The sequence below is a fragment of the Hemitrygon akajei genome, chromosome 23, assembly GCF_048418815.1.
Source record: "Hemitrygon akajei chromosome 23, sHemAka1.3, whole genome shotgun sequence".
NCBI lineage: Eukaryota > Metazoa > Chordata > Chondrichthyes > Myliobatiformes > Dasyatidae > Hemitrygon > Hemitrygon akajei.
Window position 1 is genome coordinate 39,955,058 of NC_133146.1, and position 15,120 is coordinate 39,970,177.

The following is a 15,120-nucleotide window of genomic DNA, read 5'->3' on the forward strand; positions in this document are numbered from 1 at the left end:
GAGTATTCTTACAGGCTGTATCACTGTCTGGTATGGGGGGGTGTTGTGGGCTACTGCACAGGATTGAAGTAAGCTGCAGAGAGTTGTAAAATTAGTCAGCTCCATCTTGGGTACTAGCCTCCGTAGTATCCAAGAGCTCTTTAAGGAGCGGTGTCTCAGGAAGGCGGCATCCATCATTAAGGATCCCCACCACCCAAAACATGCCCTCTTCCCATTGTTACCATTGGGAAGGGGGTACAGAAGCCTGAAGGCACACACTCAGTGATTCAGCAACCGCTTCTCCCCTCTGCCATTTGATCTCAAAATGGACATTGAACCCATGAACAGAACCTCACTTCCTTTCTTTAGCACTATTTAATCAATTTAACTGTTGAATATTTATACATATACCACAATTCCAATTCTTTTTCTCTATTATCATGTATTGCATTATACTGCTGCCACAAAGTTAACAAATTTCACAACACATACGGTGATATTAAACCTGATTCTGATTCTTCTCCAGAATATATTGGGAATTTGGAAATTAATTGAAAGATGGACTGAATTAGCTGATAGAAAGTGCCCCTTTATATCTGTCATTCATTCAGCACCTCCTGCAACCGTGCAATTATTAGATAATAGATAAGCATTGTATTTGACAAAACAAAGCCAAGGACTATTTGATGGTTAGCACAAAGCTGTCAGGCAGAGAAATGAGCAGATAAACATTAAATTTGGAGATATAAAAGTCAAATAACCAATATTTACGAACAGCAGATCTTATGAGTTAATCAGGGGTGTGAGCAAGGATATCGTGTAGCTGGTCTGTCTCGGTGGTGGCAATGTTTTGAGTTAAAAAAATATATAACATATGCATAAATGTTATTCTTACCCAGTGGAATGGGGGGGGTCTAATTGGGAAAGTGAGGGGGTTGTTAATCAAGTGGGTTGGTGGAGGCGGATATGATAGGGTCTTTTAAGAGGCTCCTTGATAGATACATGGAGCTCAGAAAAATAGAGGGCTATGGGTAACCCGACATAATTTCTAAAGTAAGTACATGTTCGGCACAGCATTGTGGGCCGAAGGGCCTGTATTGTGCTGTAGGTTTTCTATGTTCTATATTCATAAGATGAATAAGATTTTAAGACATTATTCAAAATTGCTTACATTTTGTACTCTAATTTTAAGAATGATTCTAATTTTTGTTCTTTGACAGACACCATTTATTCCATTTCTTTTCCCTCAACTTTATCCTCTCTATTTGAAAAATACAGCATTGTGAGGACCAAGTTCAGCTTACCAGTCTCTTACATGTGACAACGGTCAACAGTATATTTAACAACATATGGAGAATACAATTTGCTTTATTACTTGCTCTGGTTCCATGCTATCAGGTCTATAAATGCAGACACTTTTACAGCATTCTTAAGAAAATCTCTGTTAAAAAAGCAAGCTGGGAAAGTCCTTGGTGTAGGGAAAATTAAAGGAAATGTTGTTTAAGACAGAGTTGGAGAAACTTGTTGAAAGCAAATGTTGGAAACAGGAAGACAGCAGATTTAAAGTAATTGGCAACAGAATCAGAGACTTTGATGACACAACACTTTATTTCAATATCTTGCAATTTATTTGAGATGTATGTCTGTATTAAAAAATATGGTGGAAATAAGTTCATTAGTACTTTGTCAAAGAGCATCATTCAAAGTTCGAAGTAAATTATTATCAAAGTATACACGTCACCATAAACAACCTGAAGTCCAATTTTTTTGCAGGCATTCAGAGCAAATCCGAATAACAGAATAGAATCAATGAAAGACTGCACACACCACGTTAGATGAGTACTTGAATGAAAGTTAATATTCTAGGACATATTGGCTCCAATATTGTTTCAAATAATCTCCTGTATAAATACAATTGACTATGCACAGTGAAGTTTCACTCTGTCATAGGTGTACTTTTCAAACAAAAACAAATAAAGTAACAGGACTAGAGCGTCATTGTCTGTAACTCTACTGTGCACCTCAGCCAAAAGGAGAAGGACCATGCGGAGGAGATCTCAAAGGAGCATTGCAGTCTTGTCCAGCTACCCCCACCCCCCCCCTCCCCCCGGTCTCCGGGAGTGGCTAGAGATGTTCCAGGTTACAATTCCACATTTTGGAAATTATGTGAATAAAACTAGTGGACATAAATTTAGGGTAAGGGGCAAGAGGTGTTATCCCCCATGGAGTGGTGAGTAACTGGAATAGATTGGAGGAAGCAGCTGCTGACAGCATTTAAGAGGCATCATGATGAGAGCAGATCACTGCCGAGGATTTGAAGACTGTAGGCCAGGTGCTGGAAAATGGGATTAATACAAGTGGGTACCCATTAGTCATGGTGGGCTGAATGACCCGTACCCATGGTCATTGACTCAGTCCATGTTGTGGCATTGATGTGTTTAAAGAACAAAGGGATTTCATGAACTAATATGTGAATATTGGAGCATTTATTTCTTAACCAATGGGAAACAAGTGTGAACCTTGTTAGGGAGCATTCTGGAGTTATGTGAATATAGTAGATAATAATTCAAACAAGGAAGCTTCAGCTCTTACTGTAAATATAAATAAGTTTAGGAAGCTTGCAACTAACCTTCAGTTTTCTTTTTTTGCAATTACAAGCAGTAAATGGAAATTAAAAGCACAGGCCGCTTCACAGGCTAAGAAATTGCATGTGCGACTGACACAAGTAAAACAATGAGATTGTGTTAATCGGCTTGCATCAAACCATGCAACCAGTCACTTGGTATATCAAACATGGTCGTATACTGTATACTCAGACACAGCTCTGACAACATTAGCTTCGGGTATCTGGCTCTCCGTCGTCTAAAGGCTTTAGAATATTTGTGTTAATTAGTTTCTCACAAAGGTGCTTGGACCTTCTAAGGCGTCGTATCAATTACAATGTGCTTCCACGACATATCCCAAAGAAACCACTCGTCAACACAAAGCATAGAAGTAAACAACGTCATTGTAACTACTGAAATTGTATTGAATCACCTGCTGTTACATTTGATATTAAGGTTATAAAAATATGATGTATCTTTGGGTTTGAGAGCCTCTACTGAGAGTGTCTCCAGAATGATTTCTGCTTGTTGTGCTGAATAAAGACCTCTACAGTGTGTAGATATATACACACACACACACACACACACACAGGGGTAAATATGTATATACATACATAAAGATACATCCATATGCATACATTCTGAACATATATAAGCTAGGGTGCCCAAGACTTTTGCACAGTACTGTAGTAATATCATGTATTGTACTGGACTGCTGCCACAAAAAACATGACATGTGTGAGTGATGATAAACCTGATTCTGATATGGGTCTCTGATGTTGTGGACTGAGAATGAGAAGGGGGCAGGGAGAGGGGAATATGGCTGGAAAAAGGGGAAGGGAGAAGGGAGGGAGTAGAAACACCAGAGAGACATTCTGTAATGATCAATAAATCAATTGTTTGGAATCAAATGATCCTGCCTGATGCCTCAGGGCAGGGTGTGTCTGCAACCATGCCACCTCCTGCCCCTGGCACTGCTTCTCTGTCACACCCGTCCCGTGGCACTCTACCCTCACCATTCCCAACATCCTTTGCTCCCACCACATTCGCAAACTCACTCTCTATTCCACATTGACAAATACAATACTGTGAAAATGTCTTTGGTGAATTTGATCACAGTCACAACACACCCATGTCCCATTAGGCATTGCTCTTGTTATATCAGTGAATAACTACGTGCAAGCTCGGCACTACTTGGTGCTTGGATAGTTTAAACGCTGGCCTAGACAGACTTGAAAGCCTGAGTGCAAAGGCCAGATATGGGCCAATTTCACTCGCTCTCCCACAACGTTCATTCCTCTCTCCGGTGGCTGTCATCTCTGCGAGTTTTGTAGTGTTTTTGCCCCACTAATATGATGAGTGAGATCGAGGTTTGGGCCTACTACTCCACCTGCTTCAGGAGCGGATTTAAGGACTCAATCTGGTTCAGAATGCCGTTGTTTGCATAAATGTATGTTTTATCCCCCTCTTTCTCTGTGCAGTGGTTATGGTCTTTTTTAAAAAATTCGGTTCTTCAGGTTTCTGTGAATGCCTGTAAGCAAACAAATCTCAAGGTTTATAATTTATACATTCTTTGATAATAAACGTACTTTGATTGAAACTAAACAAGAATTTTATTTTCAAACTCTATTCATCACTAATCAGAATATGCCTGAATTGCAATGAAGCGACTGAGCTAGACCTGTCAAAAAGTCACTTTATAGAACACTTTACATAAAAGCCACTTTATAATAACACTTTCCCTGCATAATCAGAGTGTTGCAGACTATCAAAACGATTGAGTTTGAAGTAGTAACAGATCAAGATGACTTAGATTTGAAATATGCTATTTACAAAAAGCCAGATTTGAATTGTCACTGAAATCAGTCCATATAATAGAGGATTTTTTTAAAAACTACTAAATTTTCACAGAGCCTCCATCTGTTCTTGTTCTAATTTCCATAGTTCTTTTCTTAGTTCGTCGTTTTCATTTTGGATTACACCCAGAGAACTGCAAGTGCTATCTCTAAATTTATTACGTCTTTTTCTGTGTTGACTAAAGAATGCAATGGTTTCCATTTTCACAACTTCCATCTGAATCAAATGAAAACAAATAGAAACCAAAACAGTCAACATACACAAAGATAGACCACAGTTAAAAGCAGCATTGCATCATGATGCTCTTCATCGACTACAGCTCAGCATTCAATGGCATCATCCCCTCAAAACTAATCAATAAGCTCCAAGTCCTGGGCTGCAATACCACCTTGTGCAATTGGATCCTGGATTTCCTCACTTGCAGACCCCAGTCAGTATAGATTGATAACAACATCTCCTCCACAATCCCTGTCAGCACAGGCTCACCACAAGGCTCTGTGCCTAGTCCTTTGCTCTACTCACTTTACACTTATGACTGGGTGTCTAAGCACGGCTCCAATGCCATATTCAAGTTTGCTGATGACACCACAGCTACAGGCTGAATCGAAGGTGGTGACGAATCAGCGTATAGGAGGGGAATTGAAAATCTGGCTGAGTGGTGTCATAACAATAACCTCTTACTCAATGTTAGCAAGACCAAGAAGCTGATTATTGACTTCAGGAGAAGGAAACCAGAGGTCCATGAGCCAGTTCTAATTGGAGGATCAGAGATGGAGAGGGTCAGCAAATTTAAATTCCTTGGTGTTTTTATTTTGGAGGACCTGTCCTGGGCCCAGCATACAAGTGTCCCTAATTCCTTATGAGTTTGCACAGGTTCATCATGACATCTAAAACCTTGTCAAACTTCTATACATGTGTAGCAGAGAGTATATTAACTGGCTGCATCACAGACTGGAATGGAAACTCCAATGTCCTTGACTGGAAAATTCTACGAAAAGTAGGGGAAATGGCTCAGTCCATCACTGGTAAAGAACCTCACCTCCACTGAGCTCATCTACATGAAACACTGTCGCAGGAAACCAGCATCCATCCTCAGGGACCCCAGCACCCAGAACATGTTCTCTTCACGCTGCTGCCATCAGGGAGAAGATACAAGAGCCTCAGATCTCACATCACCAGGTTCAGGAACAGTTATTATACTTCAGTCATCAGGCTCTTGAACCAAAGGGAATAACTTCACTCAACTCCACTTGCCCCATTATTGAAATGTTCCTACAACTCACATTCAAGGACTCTTCATCCCATGTTCTTGAGATTTATCATTTATTTAATTATTATTTCTTATTTTTGTATTTGCACAGTTTGCTGTCTTCTGCACTCTGGTTGAAGTTGGTGTGGTCTTCCATTGATTTTGTTATGGCTATTATTCTATAGATTTATTGAGTACACCCACAAGAAAATACATCTCAGGGTTGTGAATGGTGACAGATACATACTTTGATAATAAATTTAATTTGAACTTTGTAGCAAAAAAAGAAAATAAACTCAGTGGCATGACCCGGCTTCATTTTGGTTTTGGTTTGCCTTAACATTCAACTCTGGTAAATTAACCATACAGACAACATGAAGCTGTAACGTTACATTGAATCTTAATCCATCAGCTCAAAAAGTGTCCTACAAAACACTAGTTTTATAACAAATAATTGATTATTAACATAAGGTACTCTATCATGTACTTTACAACTCATGTTCTCAGTGCGATATGTATTTTGCACCTTGGTTGTTTGTCAATCTTTATGTATAGTTTTCATAAGTTCTATTGTATCTTTTTATTCTCCTGTAAACTCCTGCAAGAACATGAATCTCAAGGTGGTATATGATGACATGTATGCACTTTGATAGTAAATTTACCTTGACTTTGACATGTGAGTCAGCAGCCAGTATACTTCTAAAATGGGAAACTTACTTTCAGCACCTGCAATCTCATTTCAATAAACAGATGCAGAACAAAATATTAGTCACCTTCTTTGCCATGCCAGAATATGTCTCAAAGTTCAGTTTGAGACAATTCCTCAGTTCTAATATGCTGGTAATCATGGGCTTTAAATTCTGCTTGAACTACTTTTCCATTTCTTGATTGTGGTCAGCCTGAAAACAAAGAGAGACTTAAAAAGCTCTTATGAACCAGTTCTCACAGCTCCATTAACTACCCACCCCACATGCAGCAGCCATAGATTTACAAAATATAATAATTACCAAAAATGTACTTATTCAGACATATAGCTTGGACTGCTGAGCCAAGTAAAACCATTCAGACAAATCTGCAGGGCAACTGAGTTACAATCACAACACCATCATTCTACTACCTGCGTTCTGCAATAACACAAATTCATTCATTGTAGCAAACAAAAGAAAAGATGGAATTTGGTTTCAGGTGGAAGCAGTCTCACAACATTCTGGGAAATATATGTAGGATCATATGCAGGATATTTCTTACACAAAAGAAAGGCAGTTAAAGGAAAATGTTTAAATAGGTCTTAAAAGAACTTACACCAATGTATGGCAACTCGAATTAAAGAAAGCTTGGAACAAGAGCAGCATATTTAGTTGATAACTACTGTCATAGACACCCACAAGCCCTGGCAATCTAATCTCATCCTGGAAACTTCAGGGCAATGTTGCCCAAACTTCCTTATTCAGCAAATGTGTACCTTGACTTTTCCAGGTCTAGTGACTTGAAAATGACTGCATTTAGTACCTTTGTATAATAGCAAATCTAAATATGTGCAAGGATACGATCCTTGGATAACCCCAATTTAGAGTATTCAAACAGGACAGAATCAATTTTCAGGCACCTGAAACTTTCTAAGCAGTGAGATGAGTGGGGGAAAAGCCTTGTTTGTGTTTTAAAGTACTGGAAACAGGGCTGCAACACTGACACAGTCTGTCTTTTTATACCAAAGCACATGCTTATATTCTCTCAGTGATTTGGTGCTCTCCCATCTATAGGTGGCTCAGACGTTGATCACTATCTCATAACAATCAGTGGAACCTCATTAAGGAGGTTGGTGAAACCAAAACTACACTTTATATGATGATATGATTGAGTGGTCAGCCAATGTACAGGAGGCATTTGAATGAAACAAAGGTTCCCCAGCCATTCTGGGACAAAAAGTCTGTACTGGAGAAAAGTGGAAAGGAGGCTTAGAAAAGGTATAGAAGGGAGGATTTTGAAACAAACTCTGCCACATTGTAACTAACTACTACTTCCTTCCTCCACTCTTCGTAGGAACTTACCAGTGCCTTCTGTATGCAATTTAGTGACTGCTCAGTCATACTTTCTTGTTTCAACAAGTCCTGAAGACCTTGTGATACGTCAGAAATACCACATCCTTCACAGCTGAATATGCAGCAGCTGTTAATGACATGGCAGAATTTAATGCACGGGCATTTGCACCCACGAGGTCACCTGAAAAATAAAAAAAAATTCTTAAGCAAAGAAGTCCAAGCATTGACAAAATTTGCAACCTGACACTTACAGAAGGATGCTACAAACATCAATGTGATTATGACCATAGAAGTTATTTTAGCTGGATAACTGAAGAATAAACGGGCTTGGCAGTACTCTTGGTGGTGCAATAGTAAGCCTTCTAAAAATTGACATTCTCACACAATTAAAATATTTACTTGGTCAAGACTGGAGTGGGAACTCAAATGCATAATATGCTAACTCATGTGTCCCCAAACAAGCACGTCTGTGTACTGAACTTTACCGTGTTGCCATTTGCAAAATAAAAGTCCACAAGGACCAGAAAGGCGTGGGGAGTGGGACTCTGAACAGGTGTAAAGCAGCTGCCGGTGACAGCACGTTGGATGATAAGGATAGCCAGGGGCACAGTAAAGGCAGGGAAACAAATGCCCAGCAAATCTGCACGAGCTTTAACGGGTAAGGTCAACAAACGCAGTGTGGCTTGGCACTGAGGATGGGGATGTTATAGCCATAAATGAAACATGGTCAAGAAAAGGGCAGGACTGGCAACTCAATATTGCAGGGTACGAGTGGGACAGAGTGAGGAAAAGGTGATGACTTTTTGATAAGGATGGACATAACGGTAGTATTTGAAGGTGACATTCTTGGGGAAATATTAATCAAACCAAATAACCACAAGCATTCTTCCACCAGAAAAAAATGAACTCATCAAGTCTGTAGTCTAACAACTGAATAAGTTCAGTGAAGCCACACATAGAAACATGAAGGAGATGGTCACTCCAGCGAGGCTGTATAAAAGACCTCCCAATTGTCAGTGGGAATTTGAGGAGCAGATGTGTAGATAAATTGCTCATAGTTGTAAGATTATTCGGGTTGTATTAGTGAGAGACTTTGATTTCCCTGGTTTTGACTGGGCCACCCAGAGTGTTAAGAGACTGGATGGGTAGAATTTGTGAAATGCGTCCAGTAAAGTTTACTGAGTCAACATGCAGGGTGCCCTACTCAGGAGAGTGTTGTGCTGTCCTGCTAAGAATTGTGGACACAGTATGTTGGCAAGATTTACGGGCTGTGCCCCAGCATGTCCATAGGTGTGTTGGTCGTTAATGCTAACGATGCATTTCACTGTATGTTAACATGTACATGTGTTAAATAAACTGAATCTGATTTTGAATTGGACTTTATATTACAGTTGTATAATTAATTGGTGAGACACACTAGGAAGATAGTTTTAGTCACCCTGATTCAAGGGTAGATGTGGTTAAACTGGAAAGAGTGCAGAAAAGATTTATGAGGACATTGCCAGGACCAGAGAGCGTGAGTTATAGGAAGATGATGGTTGGTTAGGTCTTTATTCCCTGGAGTGCAGCAGATAACCTTAAAGAGGTCTTTAAAACCATGTGGGGCATAGATTAGGAAGATGGTGGCAGCCATTTCTCCAGGGCGAGGGAGTCCAAAAATGGGAGGATAGATTTAGGTGAGAGGAGAACGATTTTAGAAAGAGACTTAAGGGGCAACTTTTTCATGCATAGAGTGGCAAGCATATAGTGTAGGCTGCAAAGGGAAGTGGTTGAGCCAGGTACAATGATATCAGTTAGGGGCACATGTACTTGGAGGGATACACATGAAATTGGCACTAAATGTGGAGAGGGGAGGGTTGTTCCACAGCCAATGCAGACTAGCTGTGTTGAAGACACTGTTTTGCTGTATGACTCTAAAAAGGAACAAAAAGGCTAATAGGAAAAAATTCCTATTAGCTACAGAGTGAATTTGCAAATTAATTATTCCAAAATTTACCTATTGACTTTGCATAGAAATCCACACTGCCTACCACGGGTTTAGTCACTTTTTTGTCTGTATTTCAGAGAACAGGTCATTTGTCTGTTTTGGGAAGGTGCCCTGAGCTTTATGGTTATGAAATTCCACATTCGTTTTATCACAAAGACCAGACACATCTCTTCTACTCACTTCCACCACCTGCAGCAACTGAAAGAAATGAACGAATTTCAAAAACACATTATAATAATAATGAAACACCTGGGGGAAGAAAATGAAAGTGAAGTGGGTAACAAAAACGCACCTTGTACTTATAAAGCATTTCACATTAAGCTTGTTTCACAGTGCTTAACCAGATGCGAAATCAGACAAAGAAATGACTGACACAAGCCAAAGGTGATATCAGGGCAGGCAATTAAAAGGTTAAAGGGATTTAAAATGAGTCCTGAGAGAAAGGTTAGATTTAATGACAGAAATCCAGTGCCCGAAGAAAATGGATAAAACATAAACGTCTTGAGATTTTAATATCAAATTGCAACTCCCTCAATATGGCAAACAGTAATATACTTTAAAATTGTTATTAAAATGTATGCCAACTTAATCAACGAATTTAATATGACGATAAAATACTCAAGGCCTTGCTCTGCTGGTGGTGTAGTCAGCCTCTGCGTTATCAAATTAATTCTGTTCATTGAACTACCAGCCAGAATAATGTAAAGACTCAGAAATCAGAGGAGAGAATTTATTGTGATACATTATCTGGTCATTCTCTTGTCATTGAAATCCAGATCACATAAATATACACGATAAGACTGAGGTCAGATGTCAACGTGTCGTGCTGAGGGAGGGAATGTAGAGGAGAACAGTGAGAGTGTGACACAGTGAACGGTGAAGTGCACGTTTCACTTCTCCCTGTACCGAATTTAAAACAGAATCTCACTGCCGACTCTGTGGGACATTCCAGTTTCAGGCAGGATGTGAGCATCTCCAACAATCAGCACATGATTTCAAAGGCTGAACCCCGCAGGAATAAAAGCTGAAGCTGGTTATTAGCTGACAGGTAAAAGGTATCATGTTAACTATTTGAGGAGATCTTCATAATGTCAAAAGAGCACACACATCCCCAATGCCATTTGTGGCATACTCTTTGTGTGGTATAGATTTGGCAATGCCAAATGGATTCTTATTTTACAAAATGGTAAATGGGATTCTAATAAAACATCAGCACTTTAAAAGATATTATTTCATGGACTTCTGAACCTTCTGACCTGCAGAGCTTCTAAAACTGCGTACTTTTAAGTAAGTTGACAGCTTGGTCTTTCCATTCTAAATACATTTTACATATTCAGAACTTCTGGCTCTTTCACCCTTTCAGATATTTTGCTCCAGGCCCTAACAAGCAACAGTCCCTCTTCCCCTATCACATCTCCAAGTCTCTCTTATTCATTCACCAATTGCTTTAACACTACCCCTCCTCTTATTTGCTTCTCTGCTCATTCTTCCCTACCTGAATTGTCCATAACAGTATATGCCTCATTTAAATCTTCCCTCATCTTCCTACGTTCTGAAGAAACTAATACAGCTTCCCCAATCCTTGATCACCTGCTATCCTGGTAACAACCTTGGAAATCTTCTCCTGTATTTTCATATTACTTATAAATAGCAACTAGAACTTTGAACATTAACTCCAAAATCTTTGTCCTTCCTTTAAGACCATAAGATATAGGAGCGGAAGTCGGCCATTCAGCCAATCAAGTCTGTTCCGCCATTCAATTTTGGGCTGATCCAATTTTTCCAGTCATCCCCACTCCGGTGCCTTCTCCCTATACTCTCTGATGCTCTGGCTAATCAAGAACCTATCTATCGTTGCCTTTGATACACCAAGTGACTTGGCTTCCACAGCCACTCGTTGCAACAAATTCCACAGATTTACCACCCTCTGATTAAAGTAATTTCTCCATATCTCTGTTCTAAATGGACATCCTTAAATCCTGAAGTCGTGCACTCTTATCCTAGAATCCCCTACCATGGAAAATAACTTTGCCATATCTAATGTGTTCAGGCCTTTTAACATTTGGAATGTTTCTATGAGATTTCCCCCCTCATTCTCCTGAACTCCAGGGAATTCAGCCCAAGAGCTGCCAGACGTTCCTCATAGAGTAACCCTTTCATTCCTGGAATCATTCTTGTGAATCTTCTCTGAACCCTCTCCAATGTCAGTATCTCCTTTCTAAATAAGGAGCCCAAAACTGCACACAATACCCCAAGTGTAGTCTCACAAGTGCCTTACAGAGCCTCAACATCACATCCCTGCCCTTATATTCAATACCTCTAGAAATGAATGCCAACATTGCATTCGCCTTCTTCACCACAGACTCAACCTGGAGGTTAACTTTTAGGGTATCTTGCACAAGGACTCCCAAGTCCCTTTGCACCTCTGCATTTTGAATTCTCTCCTCATCTAAATAATAGTCTGCCCGTTTATTTCTTCCACCAAAATGCATGGCCATACACTTTTCAACATTGTATTTCATTTACCACTTCTTTGCCCATTCCCCTAAACTAGCCAAATCTCTGCAGGCTCTCTGTTTCCTCAACACTACCTGCTCCTCCACCTATCTTTGTATCATCGGAGAAAAAGGTGCGAAGTCAGAGTACTGGGGGGAGGGGAGGAAATACAAGGTAGTAGGTGATAGGTAAAACTGGGAGAGGTGAAGTAAAGAGCTGGGAAGTCAATTGGTGAAAAAGGTAAAGGCTGGAGGAGGGGGAATCTGATAGAAGAGGACAGAAGGCCCTGGTAGAAGGGGAAGGGCAAGTTTTCAATAGGTACATTTAATGTCAGAAATGTATACAAATATACATCCTGAAATTCTTTTTCTTCACAAACACCCATGAAAACAGAGGAGTGCCCAAAGAATGAATGACGTTTAAATGTAAGACCCCAAACCTCCCCCCCACCAGCTTCCTTCTCCCATGCATAAGCAGCAGCAAGCAACAACCTTCCCTCCCCCACCAACGAAAAAGGATCGGCAACCGCCCCCCCCCCCCACCAAGCACTCAAAAGCGTGCAGCAAAGCATCAATAAAAACACAAATTTGCAGTACCCCAAAGACTACTCATTCACCAGGTATTCAACATACCACAGGCTCTCCCTCTGTCCCTAATAAGGTAAAAAGGTGTCCCCATTTCACAGTGAGAGGGAAAACATAACAAAGCAACTCGCTGATTTATGGTGTTGAAAGCACCGGAGGGAGGTAATGTGCAGAGAACGTGATAAGGTGAGAGAGGAAAATGGGAAAGGGGAATCGTAAAAGGACGGGAGCGCATTATCAGAAGTTTGAGAAATCAATGTTCATGCCATCAGGTTAGAGGCTACGCAGATGGAATATAAGGTGTTGCTCCTTCACCCTGAGTGTGGCCTCATCACAACAGTAGAGGAGGCCATGAACTGACATGTCAGAATGGGAATAGGAAGTGGAACTAAAATGGGTGGTCACTGAGAGATCCGGCTTTTTCTGCAGACAGAGCATAGGTGCTCAGCAAAGCGGTCTCCCAATCTACGTCGGGTGACACTAAGTTCTCATTTACCGGAGGCTGCACTGGGAGAATCCGATACAGGAGACGGCCCCAACAGATTCACAGGTGAAGTGACGCCTCACCTGGAAGGACTGTTTGGGCTGAATGGTAGTGAGGAAGGAGGTGTTGGGACAGGTGTATTGGGTAGGGAAACTGGCCCCTCCCATTAGTGCTTTCCTCCAGTGTTCACTCCATGGAAGAAAAAGGCAGACCAGGACAAGCACTATCAATCTCCAGGGCCATACCACTCAGGGACTTCGGCTACATATCTTTTTGTGACTGTATGATTTTCTGCTACCATAACCATATGTACTATAAGCTGTGCACTCTATGTAATGTGTTTTGCAGCTCATCACGGATCATTCCAAGCACAATATAGTGTCTAATGGCCACGCAAGTGCACACAGCTGAAGAGAGCTAGAAACTGCTTGGCAACACTTTCCCGCCCCAGTTAGAGGCATATTGTCCCAAACAAATGAAGGGAATCCCAGCTATTTTCTCAACTTAAGTTTTATTCTTTAAGAATTGTCCTAAATAAATCTTTGCCCCGATAAGCCAATGGGCCAGTTAACCAGAATCCTTGTTAGGGGAAGAAAATTTTTTTGGGACATGTGGATGACTGTAGACTGATGCCATTAACACAATTGAACACATATCACACAAGCTAGCTTATCACTGCAGGCTTGCAAAGGTTTGGGGTGTTTATGTTTCATGAATCACTGAAAATCATCATTCAGAATCAGAATCAGGTTTATTATCACCAGCATGTGTTGTGAAATTTGTTAATTTAGCAGCATTTCAATGCAATACATAATATAGAGGAAGAAAGAAATAATAAACAGATCAATCAATTCCAGTATAGTTATTGAATAGATTAAAAATTGTGCAAAAACAGAAATAATATATATTTTAAAAATTGAGGCAGTGTTCATGGGTTCAATGTCCATTTAGGAATCAGATGGCAGGGAGGAAGAAGCTGTTCCTGAATCGCTGAGTGTGTGTCTTCAGGCTTCTGTACCTCCTACCTGATGGTAACAGTGAGAAAAGGGCATGCCTTGGGTGCTGGAGGTCCTTAATAATGGACGCTGCCTTTCTGAGACACTGCTCCTTGAAGATGTCCTGGGTACGTTTTAGGCTTGTGCCCAAGATGGAGCTGACTAGATTTACAACCCTCTGCAGCTTCTTTTGGTCCTGTGCAGTAGCCCCTCCATACCAGACAGTGATGCAGCCTGTCAGAATGCCCTCCACAGTACAAATATAGAAGTTTTTGAGTCTATTTGTTGACATACCAAATCTCTTCAAACTCCTAATGAGCATAACACATTACAGATATTAAAAAACTTAGTAAAAGGTGAGGATTGTTAAAAAGTGAACTTCACATGGCTTAGGGATGTAATTGTTGTTTGAGGGCAAAGGATTTTTTTAAAAAAGGGAACAAGTTGACAAAAGATAAGATTTTAAATGGAAAATACAAATATGGAAATTAGCAATAACAATACTAAATATTACTTCTTGCACATGTGGATATCATATCATTATTAAAGATGAAATAGTGGCATATCTAGATAGCAGTGATAGGATTGGGCCGAGCCAGCATGGATTTACCAAGGGCAAATCATGCTTGACTAATCTATTGGAGTTTTTCGAGGATGTAACCAGGAAGTTAGACAAGGGAGATCCAGTGGATGTAGCGTAACTCGATTTTCAGAAGGCATTTGATAAGGTCCCACATAGGAGATTGGTGGGTAAAATCAGAGCTCATGGCATTGGGGGGGAAGATATTGACATGGATAGAAAACTGGTTGGCAGATAGAAAGCAAAGGGTAACGGTGAATGGGTGTT

The 15,120-nt window shown here is 40.4% G+C and overlaps 1 long non-coding RNA gene across 1 annotated transcript in view; it reads right to left on the bottom strand.

Annotated features, from left to right (window-relative positions):
• Positions 1-1,584: 1,584 nt before the first annotated feature.
• LOC140715384 (uncharacterized) overlaps positions 1,585-15,120 on the bottom strand; it is a 51,567-nt gene continuing 38,031 nt past the window's right edge. The window contains exons 3-5 of the long non-coding RNA XR_012096113.1: positions 7,737-7,908; positions 6,462-6,587; positions 1,585-4,113 (exon numbers count right to left, since the gene is read on the bottom strand). This is a non-coding gene — a long non-coding RNA (uncharacterized lncRNA). The remainder of the gene's footprint in view (positions 4,114-6,461; positions 6,588-7,736; positions 7,909-15,120) is intronic.